Source organism: Delphinus delphis, chromosome 1, assembly GCF_949987515.2.
Source record: "Delphinus delphis chromosome 1, mDelDel1.2, whole genome shotgun sequence".
NCBI classification, from domain to species: Eukaryota; Metazoa; Chordata; class Mammalia; order Artiodactyla; family Delphinidae; genus Delphinus; species Delphinus delphis.
Window position 1 is genome coordinate 128019174 of NC_082683.1, and position 20487 is coordinate 128039660.

Sequence of the window (20487 nt, forward strand, 5' to 3'; positions counted from 1 at the left end):
AATGGTGTATATATGTCAATCCCAGTCTCGCAGTTCATCCCACCCCTTCCCCCTTGGTATCCATACGTTTGCTCTCTACGTCTGTGCTGTGTTTCTATTTCTGCTTTGTAAATAAGATAGTCTATACCAGTTTTTTCAGATTCCACATATATGTGTTAATATATGATCTTTGTTTTACACTTTCTGACTTCACTCTGTATGACAGTCTCTAGGTCCATCCATGTCACTACAAATAACAGAGTTTCATTCTTTTTTAAGGCTGAGTAATATTCCATTGTATATATGTGCCACATCTTCTTTATCCATTCCTCTGTTGATGGACATTTAGGTTGCTTCCATGTCCTGGTTATTGTAAATAGTGCTGCAGTGAACATTATGGTACATGTATCTTTTTGGATTATAGTTTTCTCAGGGTATATGCTCAGTAGTGGGATTGCTGGGTCACATGGTAATTCTATTTTTAGTTTTTTAAGGAATCTCCATACTGTTCTCCATAGTGGCTGCATCAATTTACATTCCCACCAACAATGCATGAGGGTTCCCTTTTCTCCACACCCTCTCCAGCATTTATTGTTTGTAGATTTTTTTGATGATGGCCATTCAGACTGGTGTGAGGTGATACCTCATTGCAGTTTCGATTTGCATTTCTCTAATAATTAGTGATGTTGAGCATCTTTTCATGTGTTTGTTGGCCATCTGTATGTCTTCTTTGGAGAAAAGTCTATTTAGGTCTTCTGCCCATTTTTTGTTTTTTTGATACTGAGCTTCATGAGTTGTTTGTGTATTTTGGAGATTAGTCCTTTGTCAGTTGGTTCGTTTGCAAATATATTCTCGCATTCTGAGCATTCTGAGGGTTGTCGTTTCGTCTTGTTTATGGTTTCCTTCACTGTGCAAAAGCTTTTAAGTTTCATTAGGTCCCATTTGTTTATTTTTGTTTTTATTCTCATTACTCTAGGAAGTGGGTCAAAAAAGATCTTGCTGAGGTTTATGTCAGAGTGTTCTGCCTATGTTTTCCTCTAAGAGTTTTATAGTATCTGGCCTTACTTTTAGGTCTTTAATCCATTTTGAGTTTATTTATTTATTTATTTATTTATTTATTTTTGGCTGAGTTGGGTCTTTGTTGCTGTGCACTGGCTCTCTCTAGTTGTGGTGAGTGGAGGCCACTCTTTGTTGCGGTGCATGGGCTTCTCATCGTGGTAGCCTCTCCCGTTGTGGAGCACGGGCTCTAGGTGTGTGGGCTTCAGCAGCTGTGGCACGCGGGCTTCAGTAGTTGTGGCACGCGGGCTTCAGTAGTTGTGGCACGCAGGCTCCAGAGCGCAGGCTCAGCTGCCGTGGCACACGGGCCCAGCTGCTCTGTGGCATGCAGGATCCTCCCGGACCAGGGCTCGAACCCATGTCCCCTGCATTGGCAGGTGGACTCCCAACCACTGTGCCACCAGGGAAGCCCTTGAGTTTATTTTTGTGTATGGTGTTAGGGAGTATTCTAATTTCATTCTTTTACATGTAGCTGTCCAGTTTTCCCAGCACCACTTATTGAAGAGGCTGTCTTTTCTCCTCTGTCTTTGCCTCCTTTGATAAAGGAGGCAAGAATATTGTATATTCTTGCCTCCTTTATCAAAGATAAGGTGACCATATGTGCGTGAGTCCATCTCTGGGCTTTCTATCCTGTTCCTTTGATTTGTATTTCTATTTTTATGCCAGTACCATACTGTCTTGATTACTGTAGCTTTGTAGTATAGTCTGAAGTCAGGGAGCCTGATTCCTCCAGCTCCATTTCCGTTTCTCAAGATTGCTTTTGCTATTTGAGGTCTTTTGTGTTTCCATACAAAATGTGAAATTTTTTGTTCTAGTTCTGTGAAAAATGCCATTGGTAGTTTGATAGGGATTGCACTGAGTCTGTAGATTGCTTTGGGTAGTATAGTCATTGTCACAAGATTGATTATTCCAATCCAAGAACGTGGTATATTTCTCCATCTGTCTGTGTTGTCTTTGAAATAAAAAAAAAAAAATCAAAGATAGGGTTATGATAGTTTCCTAGGCCTCTCCAACCTCCCTCATTCTCAGAAGGCCCATCTATTAGGTGTCTCCCCTCCCAGCTCTATCCAGAGACATCAATGCATGGCTTCAGTAGAACGGGGCCAAGTGCAAGGCTAAGAAGGAAGGAAGCAGTTTGAGTATGCACAAGGTCCCTACTGTGTTGAGTCAGCATGGTTGAGGCTATTAAAATGCCATCTTTTTCTCCCTCCCACTCCTCTCTCTCTTCCTCTACCTCAATACTCCACATCCCAGACTGCTTTTAATCCTATTGGGAGGATATACAGTGAGAAAGAAAGGAAAAATAATGAACGGCTGTATTCCTTGGCACATGAATAACACTTTCCCTTTTGGGGCTTCAGGAATAAAAAAATGAGAGGCTTTTAATCTTGCTAACTAGTGCAAGTGTGTGTGTGTCCCTGTGTGTATGTGTGTGTGTATGTGTGTGTATAAAAATATAAACTACCACTGTGGGAAGAATAATGCTGATTTTGAAAATCTACTAAGGCAAAAGAAAGCATTATTCCAGAATAAGGTATGTTAGAGGCCAGTGAGAAAAAGAACAGCAGATGATTTTGTTTAGGGCTGGATGAATTAGGAAATACCCTCTTCATAGCTAACTCTAAAGAGATGAGCTGTTGTTGCCAAGATGTGTTTATCAAATGTCTAGGCCATCTCACAGGATGTGAAATTTGGTTCAGCTGTGTAAAATAGCTCTGTATTTTTATTTTAGCCAAAACTCAGCAAGACTCAGTCAGTTCCCTCCCCAACAGAGTAAAACAGCAACAAGGACAACAACAAAACACACTGAAACAGCAGAGTAAATGTTGGCAGGAAGCCTGTTGTGATCCAGCCTTGCTTTTTAGAAGGAATCTCTCTCAGTTTGATGCATTGTTTCTCATAACTCCTGATGGCTTTTCTTACGATAAAATAAATTGAAGTGAAAAGAGAATATTGCCATTGGTAATTCCTTCTACTTTAAAAAAAAAAAAAGCAAGCAAAATTTCCATGCTCCTGTTGACTTTCTCGTGGCTCTAACAGGCTATGGAAATGTGCAAAGCAAAGCTACAGTTAGAATAGTCGGGTGTGAATACAGACCACATGCCTCACTACTTGCGCTTCTTTCTGGAGCAGTCTGTTTTGAGTGAGCCGGCTTCCCTCTGGTTAATCATTTGGCCTGGTGAGATTCCACCAGGTTGTGCCTCTGGTGACTCAGACAGAGCCTGGGGCATCACTGAATTTACATTAAAAATCAGATTGGCGTCTGGACACCACCCCACCACCACCACCACCACCCCCTCCAACACACACACACACTTAATAAGCATCAAGTTGTGCACTTCCCTCTATACTGATGGCGCTGCTGGCTGTTTGTGTTGTTTTTGGCTTTGAGGTCTTATAGACCAGCCAGCCATTGTGTAAGCATGGTCTGTCTGAACTGCTTCGGGGCTAACTGCCTTCTTAGAAGTCCTCTTGCTGTTCATTATTTTGCCAGCAAGCTGTTACTATTGTTAATTTAAAATAACTCAGTCTATAAGATGGTGAAGTGTAGAAAACAGTAGTGCTTTAAATCTTCAAGATTTGGGGGGATCTTCATTTCTATAATTTGGGATAGGGGTTTTAAGCCAGTGTAGAACTTGTAAATTTGCTAAATTTAATACAGAATTTGGGGATAGGGGTTAATACTAAAGTATTCTGCTCATGCTGTTTTAAAAACTTCTGGTGTGTGTGCCTTTTTATTTTTTGTTCATCGTACAGTCTATTCAGAAAAATTTAAAAAAAAACAAAAAACAACATTAAGTAGCTCTTGGCAGAAGGTCAAAAACCAGCATTGCAGGGAAGGTATTTAAAAGTCTTTTAAGTGTGGCTATTTGTATAAGCAATAACCGAACATTTCTTATGACTAGGGAGGACTATTTTCACAGTCTTTCATGGAACTATTTCTAGACGATTTCTGTGGCTCTTTTCCTTGAGCTCATTTATTTGCTTTTGCTTTAGAACAGAGCATTTTAATGAGCAGTTTTATGAGCCTAACCTGCGTTCTGCAAGCTCCACATGACTGGATTCCTGTTACACATAACCTTTGCCCTATTTTCCATTAAAACACAAGACTTTCCTATAATCAACTCTGTACTAAGACCTTAGAGGAAAGAATGCAACAGATACTTTGGTCTACTATTCAGCCCACTAAATATGTTTTTGAATTATTTGTTGTTTCCTTGTGGTTTTAAAAATTATACATATTAATATTTTAATCACAAATTCCTTTCTTTTCTAAGATGCTTATATCCTCATTCGTTTCATACCTTTACCTAATCCAATATTGCCATATCCCTCTGAGTAAAAACCTATTTAGCTGTCTTTATAATCCACTGAGGCAGGTATAAGGGCAAGATGAACCCCAAATCGTTTTGGAAATAGGAACTTTCAAGAAAAATAAACCACACAGTTTTTTTAATCTTATGTGTAATTGCCAGTGCCAGAAAGTTCCTTCTTATGGCAAAGCTAGATAACCATCTGATGCACCTTGACTCCTTCTCTTTGTCTTTCAATTGAAAGATCAGACAACTATTTTCCATTTTATACGTAGTATCCTAGATATTTTGGTATAGACTGACTTTTTTTCTCTAACCTGAAAAATCCAAATTTGTTTAATTTTTCTTCCAAGTCCACTTTCAGCGTTTTAATCCGTTTTATCGATGTCTGCTAAACATTCAAGTTCTCCCTTTCATTTGAGCAGGCTGCAGAACCCCTGGAAGGGTCTAACCATACTAAGAACAATGGAGCCGTTGTTGTTTGGCACACTCAGCTCCCCTCTTGGTCATGCATTCCAGCCACGTTTTGCCTTTTAAAACTATACTAAGAATTTAAGGTAGTCTGCGGTTCCTTATAACACCTAGCTCTTTTTCTCCCCTGGTTACTTCAGTCAATCTGTCCTCGTCTTACAGTTTTATTTACTTTTTCTTTTTAGAACAAGGAGGGCACTCTTTAAAACAGAGTGAAGTAAGTTTAGGGTAAATGAAAGGAAATCTACTTCACACAGCGGGTTATAAACTTATGGAACTCGTTAGTTCCCAAAGGTGGTGCTGGCAGGAAAGGTAAATGAATTAAAAAACCTCTTAGCCAAATTTATGAATGAGAGCCACAAATGGCTACTAAGAAAACCAGGGCTCTGCCTGATTTTTACAGTTGAAGTCAGAGAGTTGCTCCAAGCCTTCCTACAGGAGAGGTCTCTTGAGATCTGTTAAGTTGGCTGACCTTGGGTGTGGCCCATTACGGGATCTCCCGAGCATCCCTTGTCCTCTCAGTACTTGTCTCTCCTTGGTCTCACTGAGGCTCAGAAAGACCCTACAGGCCTGTTCTGGGATCGGCAACTTTCTTTTTGAAATAACATTTTTTTGGTAACTTTTCCTTTACCGTCAACCCTCTGTCTACCACAGTGCCAATTATGACTGTCAGGGAATGGTGACGTCTGTCCAGTGGAAACTAGCTGAGATCACATTTGGATCTTAAAACATAGATACTTTCTTTTATGTAAAGTCAGACCTTTCTTTTTTCCTGGGAATTTTCAGGCATCAGACCATAAATAGTGTTTTTACTTCACCCTGTACTCTATCCTCAGTAGAACCTTCAATCCCCTCACCCCTTCTGCTTTTCCCAGATCTATATCTGCAGGGGTTCTCAACCTAGGACAATTAAAAAATCGCAGGTGCTCTCATCCCAGACCGAGTAAATCACAGTCTGTGTGGGTGGGGCCAGTCAAGGGTATTCTTCAAAATCAGGCTATTCTCAGCAGCCAGATTGAAAGCCTGGACTGACGGGTTGCTTTAGGTTTTCTCCTCCACCTGCACACCCTGCTCATCATCTCAGTGCCATCTGAGGCATCATTCGGCCACACCCCCCACCTCCCCACCCCACCCCACCCCCCCTGCCACCCTCCCATGTTAAATGTTCGTTAGTGATTTTGGTGAAGCTCACTGCACCAGTCAACAACGCTGGACCTTTATGCTGTCTGCTTTCTTTGTCCTTCCAACTGGGAACTCCTAGGAAAAGAAAACTTACTGCAAAAATATGGTCCCTTGCAAATTTATGATACCCAACACTTATAGGACCTTCACCTCCTTTTACTCATCTCTTTGTTGACTGATATGGTACCTGCTCCAAATATGATCTTTCTTCACATCAGTCCCTCACATGCCTCTAGGCAGGCATGTCTCCTCTTTTTTGGGGAGAATGTTGAGACCAACCAGATGAAGCTGCCCAATACCCTTATTTCATCCGTCCCCCCATTCTATTCTTACCATTCCCTTCAATCTACGAGAAGAAAAATTCCATTTCCATTTATTAAACACTATAGAGTACTAACCATGTGCAATGAATTATAATACAGTGGAAAAGACCTACTAGAAAGCAATTAATAATAATTCATAGGAAAAAATGTAAATTCTTAAGAAGAAGAAACATTTAAATAAGCAATAAATGTGTAGGAGGGAGAGATCAATTCTGATGGTCGAGGGAAGGTTATCACATAGATAACCATCTCACAGTCTTCTACGCTGGATATAAACTTAAAAATTTTTTTTTCAAAGACAACTGGGAAAATGTAATGTGACACTGAATATTTGTAATGTTGAGAAATTATTAATATTTTTAGGTGTGATAATAGTATTGTGGTTATGATTGTTAAGGATCCTTTTCTTTTAGGAATACACACTGACATATTTACAGATAAAATTATATGTTGTTGGAGTTTGCCTCAAAATAGTTGAGGAAGATAGAACAAGGATGTGCATGTGGTGAATTACTGAAGATGAGTAATGAGCACCTCCAGGTTAATTTATATTATTCTCTCTACTCTCTCTACTTTTACACGTATTTAAAATTTCCCAAATAAATAGATTCTTTTTAAAGTCACTGATGTTAAGGAATTCTTGTTAAATATTTTTGAGGTGACAATAGTACTATGGTTATGTTTTTTGAAAAGGAGTCCTAATCTTTTAGAAATACCAATTGAAATATTAATGCATGAAATGGTAAAAAAAAAAAATGGAGTCATTGAGATCATTGCAGGTTTTTTTAATTATAGTAAAGCAAAAGCACAAAATTTTTACTTTGTCATTGAAAAAATTTCTCCTCAGGAATATATCCACAAACCCCAAGTTGAAAAACAATACTTTAGAAAGTTATGTAAATTCTGCTCTGTATTTTACCTGTTTTTACCTAAAGATTATGACAGTTTCCAAGTAAAACTGTGAGTTGTACATTCTGTAGATGAGTGCATACAGAAGAGTAAAAACCACCAAACACTGGGTGTGAGTAGATATAGTCCTTAGCATTGTAGGATTTATCACAAGAGTAGTGGCTTTAAAAACCATTTGGTTATATTCCAGTTAACATCAGGCTTCAGTAGATTTGCATTGAGATGTACTAAAACAGTCCTGGATGAAAACAAAATTCCACAGGATTTCCCCATTATCAGTTTAATTAGTAAATTCAATCTTAGCTCTCTGACAAATTTTTCAATGAAACACTGATGATTAACAAATTTCTCTGATTTGGAGAAGAAGGAGAGTCTTGGCTCTGAGATTAGGATATTCATGAGCAACAAAATGGTCATTAAACTAAAATCAGATCCCAGCTGACTATCTGGAAAATCCACAGATTAGAAAATTCTCATTCATGGATGAATGAGAATGGAGTGTGATACCAATACCTTCATTATTTCAAGTGGATATCTGTAAAGCATATTATTCTCTATTCTTGTCACCTTAAAGCCGTAAATGCTCATTAAACTCCATCCCCATACTGACGGTATCTCAATAAAAGTTAAAATTAAGTGCACAACTGATTACCTTAATGAGACCATTTTATGCTCTCTCAAAGTCTCACTTGACACTATAACCAAAAGGAAATAAAACTTTTGTACACTTAACCAGGAAACATAGGATTTATCAGGGGGCCATTCTGAGACTATCAATCTAATGTGAATATTTTTATCAGCATGAGTCAGCAATATTGTTTAACAGTGGAACTGGAACTTAAGAACAGGATTGTTAATGTGTAACCATTTATAAAGTTTTCTAAATGAGCAGAATTTCTTTAGAGCTTAAAAAGAAACCTTTATTTAGGAAAATATAATACCATGTACCTACACTTGTGTCTACACTGTCCAGTGAGGTAGCCCCTATGGTTACTGAGCACTTGAACTGTGCCTAGTCCAAATTGAGATGTGCTGTAAGTGTAAAATACACACTGGGTTTCAAAGACTAGGTGGAAAAAAAACAGAAAAAGAAAGAAAGAAGGAAGGAGGGAAAGGAGGGAGGGAAAAAGGAGGGAGGAAACTAATGATGTTTATATTAATTATACATTTTATCAGTTTGCTGGGGCTGCCATAACAACCTACCACATACTAGGTGGCTTAAACAACAGAAATTTATTTTCTCACAATTCTGGAAGGTAGAAATCTGAGCTCAGTGTGTCAGCAGAATTGGTTTCGTCTGAGGCCTTTCTTACTGGCTTATAGGTGGCCATCTTCCCTCTGTTATCATCTGGTCTTCCTTCTGTGTATGCCTATGTCCAAATTTTCTCTCCTTAGAAAGACAACAGTCATATTGGATGAAGGCATACCCTAAAGGTCTCATTGTAACTTAATTACCTCTTTAAAGACTCTATCTCCAAATGCAGTCCCATTCTGAGATACTGGGAGTTAGGACTTCAACAAAGGAAGTTTGAGGAGATCCAACTTAGCCCATAAACATATGTCAAAATGATAATATTTTGGATATATTTTGTTAAATAAAACATTGTTCAAATGCACTTCACTTATTTTGCTTTACTTTTTTTAATGTGGCTACAGAAATGTGGCTTGCATTATATTTCTATTGGTTGACACTATTTTATTTCTTTGGAGTGTTAAAACACTGTATCCATCACCTATTGGAGGAGTAAGAAAAAGTTCTAATTATGAATAAATTTCTCACTTTCTATTTAATTCTACTTTTAATACTCAGGTTTTTTGTTTGTTTGTTTTTTGCGGTACACGGGCCTCTCACTGTTGTGGCTTCTTCCGTTACGGAGCACAGGCTCCGGACGCGCAGGCTCAGCGGCCATGGCTCACGGGCCCAGCCGCTCCACATGTGGGATCTTCCCAGACCGGGGCACGAACCCGCATCCCCTGCTTCGGCAGGCGGACTCTCAACCACTGCGCCATGAGGGAAGCCCCTTAATACTTCGTTTTACTGAGGTATTGCTAATGAGCAAAAGCAGTGAGATGGTATATAAAGATCATGAAATGTACACAAGGAAAATTAGGTCGGAGTTCCATTTGGATCTTCCTCTCTTTATGATCTCAGGTACATCATCTTCCCTCTCTGTGCTTTAATTTATTCTTCCTTAGTGAATAATAATGGCTAAAATTTATTGAGGGTTTATTATGTGCCAGGCACTCTTCTGAATTCTACCCTAGTAATTTATTTAATCCACACAACAACCCTTTGAAAGGTAATAATTATAATAGGTAATAATTATAATAGGTACCATTATTACTCTATTTGACAGAAAACTGAAGCGCCCAGAGATTAATTAACCTGCCCAAGGACACAGAATTAGTAAGTGGTAGAACCAAGTAGTCTAACTTGATCACCTCCTTTATTCCTTCCCATACTTCTTTCTCATAAGATTGTTTTGGGACTCAACTGAGATGGTGTCTGTGAATGCATTTAAAAATTATCGACAGTTATTTTTTTGGTCTGTTTTCCTAGAAATGATGCAGATAAAGCTATGTGTTTCTCTTTTGATCAGCAAATGTGTATATCTTCCTTGACTGCCTGGTCATTTCAAAGCTAAAAGAAGTGACTGTGTCTGTGTTTTTAATACATTATTGAACACAACTCTTTAATTCAGAAATCATTATATCTATTTTACTTTGAAAGTGTTTATATGGATTGAGTAGACGTAAACAACTGGCAGAGGGAATATCATAGTACTCACTAATAATAACATTTCTAGGAATTTTGAAGCCATAGTTAGGAAAAAGGGAAATTCGGGGGAAACTGTGAATACATGCATTGGTACATTTTCTTAGCAATATTTACATCTCTAATCTAAAGTTACCTTGTTATTCTGTAAAGGAACAACTTGACCTGGTCATAAAAAACATTATTTGGAACAGTAGATTGATTGATCAACATCTGTTAGTGATTATAGTCTGATATCTGCTCCTAAACTACTTTTAAAACAGTCTAGGGGAAGAAAGTTTTTAAGAAACCACATCAATTTTTCTCTTATACTTCAAGTCATGTTTACAAATTTTATTAACACAGCCCTCAGTACAATCTCATGTATACAAACTTTAAAATACTATAGAATTTTTCTAATAGTAATTGCACCTTTTCATAAATTTACCTTAGAAGAGTTTTAATTTTTATTATAAATGAAACCGTAAGTTGCTGATCTTTTTTTGTTTTTGTTGGGTTTTTTTTTTTTTTGCGGTACGCGGGTCTCTCACCGCTGTGGCCTCTCCCGCTGTGGAGCACAGGCTCCGGACGCGCAGGCTCAGCAGCCACGGCTCACGGACCCAACCGCTCCGCGGCATGTGGGATCTTCCCAGACCGGGGCACGAACCCACGTCCCCCGCATCGGCAGGCGGACTTTCAACCACTGCGCCACCAGGGAAGCCTCGTGATATTTATGTCATCTTGTCTCTCTTAACTTTCACCACTCTGTGAAAAGTAGACAGAATTTGATAGCTGAAGCAAATATCAGTATTAAGGTGAAGCAAAGTAAGTTTTTTAAAAAATATATGTTCCATCCTCCATATTGGTAAGCAGGCAACACACACACAGACACACAGACACACACACACGGAGTTTCAGAAGAGGGATGGAGAGAAGTAACAAAAGACAAACTCCAGACTCAATGGTTATAACTTCTGGTATATAGCTCTTTGTCCAATCAATCTTACTTTCAATATCAGTAGTTTCAGCATCTACAGTATATTTTATTTTTATCATCTTCATGAATTTCTATTTTCTGCAAACTGAAATTTTGCCTAAATTGAGACGAACTTGCTTACATTTTAGAGTATTAATTGGGAACGACTATCTACAAAGACAGGAGTTCTGTTTTTGGCAACTTTGGAAGTAACTTTCCAATTCCAATGTATGTGCTGTCTATTTTATGACCCAGACAGATGTGGTCCAGTGCTGTCACCAGAAATGTTCTACCTTTGAACGTTGGAAACAAGAAATTTGCAATATCTCAACATGGCGAATTTCTTCTGATCTTACTTTCATCTCTCATATTAACAGAAATGAATCTAAATTGTCTAAAACAGCTTTTAGATGTTTTACCTGGATCGTCTGGTAAGGCTGTTGGGCCCTCAAGGTGTACTCACTAATTCATTTGTAGGGATGGATGAAAAAGTTATCTTGAGGCCTTTGGGAATTCTGCAGTAGAATTCTGTGGTTGACAGCTTTATCAGCTACAGTGTTCAGTGGACCTTGGAGAAATTTAAAACCCTTGACTGTAGCTGCTTCTTTAAAGGCTTTGTTTTTTTTCCTACACTCTTGAAGGAAGTAACGATTCTACCTAAAGCGTTTTACCATTGTGTGTTTGTAATTCATTGCATTCTTTTTCGTTTTTTTTTACATGTTTTTGCATGTAAAGCAAGTGAAACTGTATTTATATTGAACTTTTAAGATTATTTACCTCATAATATAAGGAAGAACTAAATTCATGTTTTCATAATACTTGAATTTTATTGCCCCTGCTTTCTCTAGGACTTTATTAACTTTACTGTGATGTATCAGTACTCATCCATGTAAACATTTCTGAAGAATGAAACAATAGATAAATTTTGTTTTATAATATTTATTATTTTTCTTTCACATCTTTGTCCATCTTTCAGCCTTTATAACAAGACCCAATGTTTCATTGCATAGACCTTATAATCCCTTAATACCCTGATTCTAAAATGAATGAGCTTTAAGAATATCTGTTAAACAAATGGTATGATGGATGTAATAACTTGAAATTTCCCTGCAGTTATGCATTTTAGATAAGAAAAGTAGAATTCTAAAAGCATAGATTACTCTTTTGAGATGGTCATTTTTGTTCCTAGTCTTCAGGTATTATCTTCTTACAAATGAAACCACTAAGATTTATCTTGTGATCATAATATTTGGTTACTTGAGTATAAAACATTTGTGATGATAGTGACGTTATAGAATTAGCAACATCAAAAGAATCACTCTGAATCACAGAAGAGCTTTCATTGTGACCAACATCATGAAGAATTGTTTTACGTCTATAAGGCATTTCTCACAGGACTATATTTGGTCATCCTAGTAGCATTTGGAAGTACATCTTTCATTTCAAGGTATTTGTAGATCACTTTTGTTGGTGGGGTGAGTATCAACCCCACCCTAATCAAGAATGGAGAAGAGGTAATATTGTATAGCAGTTAAGAGAATACATTCTGCAATTGGAATATCTGTATGGAATCCCCGCTCTACCACTTATTAACTAAGTGACTTTAAGCAAGTGAGTTTACTTCTCAGTCTCCTCATCTGTAAAATGCAAATAACAACAATAACAACAACAATAATAATATCTACTTCATAAGCTTGCTGTAGGATTAAATGGGTCAATGAATGTAAATCCGTTTGAAAACTATCTGACATTTTCCTATCATTTAGTGAGATTTTTTTTCATCATAACTTTCAATGTAGAAATGTTTCCATATGGTAGAAGTCAGTCTACCAATTTGGTTGAAGAAAAAAAGAAAAATATAGCCCATTAACTAGTATATGTAGTAATGTAACAAGAATGCATCAATGTAGTAATGGTATCCTCTAAGGATTATCTGAGCATCATTTTAGCCCTATAACTTTCACCTTTTTCTTGTGAATTTGCCATCAACCATTATGATCCCTGCCTTCAGGAAGCTTTCATTTTGGTTAGGGAAATGGACATTTACATACCTAACAAAGATACAAGACAAAGGATAAAAAATCTAAACTGAATGTTCAGAGGGTGTTGTGTTTTAGCTGCAGCATTCAAAGATGTGTTACATTCGCGCTAAACCGTGAAGGACGAACAGGAGGAGGTGTAAGAAAAAAGTTTTAGGCTGAGAGAACATCATGAATATCTAAGTGTTTTATTCATTTGGGCTCTTTAGGGCATAAGTAACAGAAATTAAATTCAAGTGTACTCTTTAAAAATAACAAAACCATTTACTGACTGGTATAACTGTATAATCCAGAGGTAGATAGAGCTGTCCCAGCTGGATCCGGACATTCCAATAATGTCTTTAAATATCTGCCCCTCTCCGTGTCTCAGCTATGCAGTTTTCTCTGTTGACTTCATTCACTGGCAGGTTTGACCCCTCTTCGCTCTGAGACAGGCTAGCCCTCAGGCTTACATCTTAAAAAGTTTTCATCCTAACTGAAAGGGAACGTCTCCTTCCTAACAGTTCTGACAAATGTGCTGTGATTGGCTTTGCTTGGTCACATTGCCATCTACCATCGCAGAGGCCAGGCCAGATGGGTATTTGGGGGGACTTGGCCCTATCAGTAAGGTCCCATCTAACCACCAGGACTGAGAGTGGGGGAGAGGAGGCTTCCCAAATTTATATTTGGTCTACCAACAGAGGAGGGATGGCAAGACCTGTGATAGAATAGAGAGGATGAAGATGGATCATTTTTTGACTCATCTCTCTCTCCCTTAATCTAATTGCATTAGATTTCTCAATTATTAGTGAATGCTGTGAAGTAAAGTTAAATCATTAGAGTGAGACCATTGTAACTCCCCATCCCAGCCTCCCTGATCTTCTGCTTCTCTGAATTCTTACAGCACCTATAAACTCCACTAAGCAATGTAACACTGAATCACTTACTATTTTATAATCTATAGTGAGACTGTGTATTAGCATTCTCCAGAGAACAGGTAAGTTCATAAATATAAACTTATTATGTTGAAATAATAATGAAATACCTGCCCCAAAGTACCAGACTGTAGCCTAGACTATCCTCAAAGGCTTCCTGGAGCATGTTTCTCCCATTGTTGTTTTTTTTTTTTTACAAGTTTCATTGCCTGCCTTTCTGGCCTCTGCAAATCAGAAGTGAATGACTGGAAGTGGGGAAAGGTTCTTAGCGAAACATTCTCCATATTTTGGGGCTAGAAAATTCAAAGCAGCATTACCATGGAAACAGTATTTTCAGAATGACAACCTGCTTCACTAAGAAAAGTTAAATGATTTTTTTTACCCTTTTTTTAAAGGGAGTGGAGAATTGTATAACAGTAATAAGATGCTTTAAAAGGGGCAAGCATTGGTTATCTGGAAAAATCACTTGTGTAGATCTGTACATTAACTCCCAAAGTTCTCCACTGCTGAGAAGAGATGCAGCCAACTCCCCTTTAGCTCAATAGTATGTTTATGTGCATATTATTGCCAGGATACTTCGGATTTCTATTATTCCACTTTTAAAGAGTTGCAGTCACCAGCCTTATTTAGACGGTTTCAATGATCCTCAGAGAAGCCTATGACATAATTAAGTAAGAGCTTTAAGGAAAGGAAGGAGACAGAAACAAAACATATGAAAAATAGATATCCTGATCAAGCCCAGAGCTTCTATAGTGGATGCTTTGAGGTATTGTGGGAATTATTTCTGATCTGGCTCTATCATTCTTTCACTTGTTAAAGTTTCAAGTCTTTAGGAGAAAGCTTTTAAATTAAAATTTTATAAAGCAGGCTGTTTCTTGAATACGTGCAAATAATATTAATTTTTATAAACAATTTTACATTTATAGTGCTAAGTTGCTATTTTTGATTGTTTAAATTGCATTAGATTTCTCAAAAGCTATTTAGAAAAAATTTACAATAGGAAGGCTGTCCATTGTTATTTTTCAGAAGAAAGCTGGTTTTCACAATATTATTCACATTTTGTAAACAGCATCAATGAACCTGCACATAAAAGGTTAAATGTTTGCAGACCATTCTTTTTTGCCTCAAAGATCAGAGACAAATTACTATTTTTATTTTACATTCCCTTGATGAGGATAATGATAAACAGCTGTCACTTCAGTGCTTAGACTGCAAAGAATCCTATTGCAATCCTATAGTTTAAACAAAGAAAAAAATACATAGTCATACACAGTATTCATACAGAAAAGAGAATGATAGAGAATTTGCTTAAGACTGGAGTTAGAGAAAAGGGAGTATTTGCTCTCTGCAGTTACTCAGTTAAAAGATAATTTCCACATATGTACATTTTCCCCATTCATCTTAGACATACTGGAAGGGGAAATTACTCCTTCTTTCTTTCTAAAATCAGAAAAGAAATTAAATTCGCATTTTGAATTCTGTGAGTCCCCATCATGCCCATGGTATTATCAGAGTAGTTAAGATTTGCATGTGACTACGTGTCTACTAGTATTTCCAAAAACTAAAGAGAATTTCTAATTGTTTTACTGGTTATTCTGGAATGTTTCTTTTTTTTTTAATGTTGAGAATTAAACCGTTCAGTGTTCTCCATTCACTCTAATGCTTTGTTTATTATTTGCATCTGATTTCCGAAAGTGAATGTCAATGTCTTTTGCATATTTTTATATGCAGAAATTAAAGCAAGGCTAAATGTTAAGAATAGTGTGAAGTGGGGAAATTCAGTGTTTCTATATGAAAATAAGAATGGTGGTATAATTTTCCTGGTGTTTCATGTTCCTAGAGGTTCTTTTAATAAATGCTATTTATTCTGGTTTTCTCTTTTGGCTCAATCACTTTTTTTTTTTTTTTAACAAATATCAGTATTTAAAATGACATCTTTTTCCTAGAAACTCTTTTTACATTTATCATTTTATCTGTGAAGCTAACTTGATATATTATAGATTTTCCCCTGTTTCATAATACTTCTTGATTTTTTTATACCTAAGGAAAATCAGAAATTGGATTCACATTATATTCATCTTACACTTATTGAAAACGTGTCAGCTCTCAGAGCCTCAGTGTGCTCTTAGGTTGACAATAACAATGGTACCCACCTCCTAAGGTTGTGGTGTGGATCTTCTATGTAAAGTGCTTATCACAGTACCTAGAACACAGTAAGTGCTCAATAAATGTTCCTGGGAGAGGTAGTATGTTGATGCTGAAATGCCATCACCTCCTTCTGTTAAATACAACAGCAAAATCCCAGTATGTTTCAGATCAGAGAGACAAACTGAATTGTACTTTATCCATTATGGAGGTTTATATTGCTTTATGTAAAAGATGTTTTCATCACAAAGCTGTAGGTCATGTGTTCTCACTTATATACATAATTTCATCATCATTTTATCATCCTCACTATGATCAAGTAGTAGTGGATCCTAACTCATCAACTTGCGGTTTCTCTCATCTCCCATTTTTGTAACAAGTAGACACTCTTGGAGATCCTGAAATGCACTGAGCAGCTTTCTTTTTTTCTTTTTTTTTTTTTTTTTGCGGTACACGGGCCTCTCACTGTTGTGGCCTCTCCCGTTGCGGAGCACAGACTCCGGACGCACAGGCTCAGCGGCCATTGCTCACGGGCCCAGCCGCTCCGCAGCATGTGGGATCTTCCCGGACCGGGGAACGAACCCGTGTACCCTGCGTCGGCAGGCGGACTCTCAACCACTGCGCCACCAGGGAAGCTCTAGGCAGCTTTCTTGATTTAGGTAAACCCTTTTGTAGTGTCAGCTCCTCCTCTTTCTCCTCTTTCTCTGGTGCATCAAGCTCTGTTTAGGTGCTGAGAAGGGAGAGAGAAACAAGACCCCAGAGTCTAATAGTGGAGAAGCATAAAATTAGGCTGGATAAAATAATAAACAGTAGTACAAGACACAGATGAAGTACAGTACAGGGAGCGGAGGAGGGTCTGAGGGCCATCGGGAGTTTGTCTAGAAGAGGTGATGGGGGAGCTGGGTTTTGAAAGATGAAAGATCTTCACAGATGGGAGGAGGGGATTCCAGGCAAAGGGACTAGCTTGCAGAAAACATGGTGGTATAAAAAAATACGTTTGCCATTTTTATATGGTTGGAATTGAAAATGTTTTGTGCTCAAATTTTTCAACTTAAATTTCCACAATGTGTGTTGAGAGTCAAGTGGCTCTCTAACTCATTCCATGAATATTCAGAAAGGAAAGAAAGAAACTAACATTATTGAGCACCCACGAGACCCTTGGCTAGGTTACTTCATATGCATTATCTCATTTAACTTCCACAAGTTTTCCAGAGAAGTGTATTCCCATTTTAAAGATGGGGAAGCTGACTCTCAGTTACATTAAATAAGTGAGGTGTGGCCACACAACCACTACATGATAAAGCCTGAATTTGAACCTAAAGTTTTTACTTTCAAATACAATACCCTTAAAACAACATCGCAGTTACCACTGATTCTTAGAATTTGGGCTCAGCATGGAACACAATCTGCAGTGGTTTTTATGCCCTGGAAAGAAGTTTGGGAAAACAATTGGTTTTTCACTGCCATGGCTGACCTTCCCTCTATCACTTTACCAATTTATGACCTTAGCTTTTTACTTATTTATCCCAGATCCTATTGTGCTTATATTACAAATTAATAATAAAAATAAGGAACTACCTGATTTAATTCTTTCAGTGACCAAAGACCATTAAAAAGGAAATGGTATAGGGAAACGACTGTCATTTTTGAAACTTCCAATCCTCTCTCTTGCTGTAGTAGCAGTTAGATGCCTCAGAAATGTCCTCCACAGTATGGTACTGGCACAAAAACAGAAATATAGATCAGTGGAGCAGGATAGAAAGTCAAGAGATAAACCCACACACATATGGTCACCTTATTTTTGATAAAGGAGGCAAGAATATACAGTAGAGAAAAGACAGCCTCTTCAGTGAGTGGTGCTGGGAAAACTGGACAGCTACATATAAAAGAATGAAATTAGAACACTCCCTAACACCATACACAAAAATAAACTCAAAATGGATTAAAGCCCTAAATGTAAGGCCAGACACAATAAAACTCTTAGAGGAGAACATAGGCAGAACACTCTGACATAAATCACAGCAAGATCCTTTTTGACCCACCTCCTAGAGAAATGGAAATAAAAACAAAAATAAACAAATAGGACCTAATGAAACTTAAAAGCTTTTGCACAGCGAAGGAAACCATAAACAAGACGAAAAGACAACCCTCAGAATGGGAGAAAATATTTGCAAATGAAGCAACTGACAAAGGATTAATCTCCAAAATTTACAAGCAGCTCATGCAGCTCAATAACAAAAAAACAAACAACCCAATCCAAAAATGGGTAGAAGACCTAAACAGACATTTCTCCAAGGAAGATACGCAGATTGCCAACAAACAAATGAAAGAATGCTCAACATCACTAATCATTAGAGAAATGCAAATCAAAACTACAATGAGGTATCACCTCACACCAGTCAGAATGGCCATCCTCAAAAAATCTACAAACAATAAATGCTGGAGAGGGTGTGGAGAAAAGGGAACCCTTTTGCACGGTTGGTGGGAATGTAAATTGTTACAGCCACTATGGAGAACAGTATGGAGGTTCCTTAAAAAACTAAAAATAGAACTACCATACGACCCAGCAGTCCCACTACTGGGCATATACCCTGAGAAAACCATAATTCAAAAAGAGTCATGTATCACAGTGTTCATTGCAGCTCTATCTACAACAGCCAGGAGGACATGGAAGCAACCTAAGTGTCCATCATCGGATGATTGGATAAAGAAGATGTGGCACATATATACAATGGAATATTACTCAGCCATATAAAGAAACGAAATTGAGTTATTTGTAGTGAGGTGGATGGACCTAGAGTCTGTCATACAGAGTGAAGTAAGTCAGAAAGAGAAAAACAAGTATCATATATTAACACATATATGTGGAATCTAAAAAAAAAAAGAAATGGTTCTGAAGAACCTAGGGGCAGGACAGGAATCAAGATGCACACATAGAGAATGGACTTGAGGACACAGGGAGGGGGAAGGGTAAGCTGGGACGAAGTGAGAGAGTGGCATGGACATATATATACTACCAAATGTATAATAGATAGCTAGTGAGAAGCAGCCGCATAGCACAGGGAGATCAGCTTGGTGCTTTGTGACCGCCTAGATGGGTGGGATAGGGAGGGTGGGAAGGAGACGCAAGAGGGAGGAGATATGGGGACATATGTATAAGTATAGCTGATTCACTCTGTTATAAAGCAGAAACTAACACACCATTGTAAAGCAATTATACTCTAATAAAGATGTTAAAAAAAAAACAAAAGAAATGTCCTCCAGTTGTCACCCTGAAGTATGGGGCCAGACTCTCAGGATTGGAAAGTGACCACTGTGTTTTAGAGTGAGCACATATTATTTTAATATTTTTAAGGTGTTAGAAGAGCAACAGAAGCCTTTATAACTGTTTAGAACTGATTTCTACCTTTGTTATTGTTGATTTTTGTAGCCTACAAATATGCCTTTCACACATGCATATTGATCGAAAGTTAACGCTTATTTATAGATGTCTTTAAGCGATTCAGCACGGTGCTTTGCCGAGAACTGATTGGATGAGTAAAAACCCGGCATATCAAAGTATGTACATTTCGAAAGAAAAGTACTTCATGTCCACATTGGAAGCAATAAATTATTTTCCCCTTTTATTTTTTGCATTCATAATTAAATCTTTCCAAAGCTAGAAAGTAGCCAGACCACTAACAATATTTGTATCATGTTCTGGGGCTTAGATGGTTCAACCTGACCTGAAATGGAGACCATTTGTTCTAAATTGATTTCAATGCCAAGCCAATAGGTCAGTCCTTAATGATGAAGATGCCATTCCAGCCCAGCCTCTGGTGGATAAGCCAAAATTAATTAACTCAAGTCCCATAGTATAGAAAACAGATGCTTCTCTCATGCTGCAGAAATAAATGCTTTGTGTGTGGATGTGTTCTGTTTTATTCAAAGAATAACAAGTTAGAAGTTAAAATTGTAAGTTTTTCACAGTTGAGCCAGCCTTTAGTAGTGATGACAGAAGCATGAATTTATATAACAAATTCCAGCAAGAGCATGGAAAAATGAATTATCCCCTATATCTCTTACTTTGGCTCCAGGCCAGGCCTAGGAGATTTAGTTTTAAATCTGGACTGATCCAAGTGCTGATCCATTCCAGAGCAGACCTAGGAGTTCCAGAACAACACCAAGGTTATTTCTAATCTATAGGATCCCTGGAGACGCCTCCCAGAAGTGTACATCTGCATCATATGTTTGGATTCAGTTCTTTGGCCAGCTTGCAAATGGCTTAAGATTAGATTGTTCTCTGGAGGTATGTTGTTAGGTGCACTGTTTATCTGGTCATCCATCTAAACATTCATTCAGAATTACAATACTTGCTTTTCCTCAATTGTGGCAGGCTAAAGGTAGCATAATAACTGCATGGTTCTGATCTCTTTTCAGAATTA

The 20487-nt window shown here is 37.7% G+C and overlaps 1 protein-coding gene across 2 annotated transcripts in view; it reads left to right on the forward strand.

The window, feature by feature from the left end:
• DNM3 (dynamin 3) overlaps positions 1-20487 on the forward strand; it is a 544460-nt gene that overhangs the window by 509261 nt on the left and 14712 nt on the right. The window lies entirely within an intron of this gene.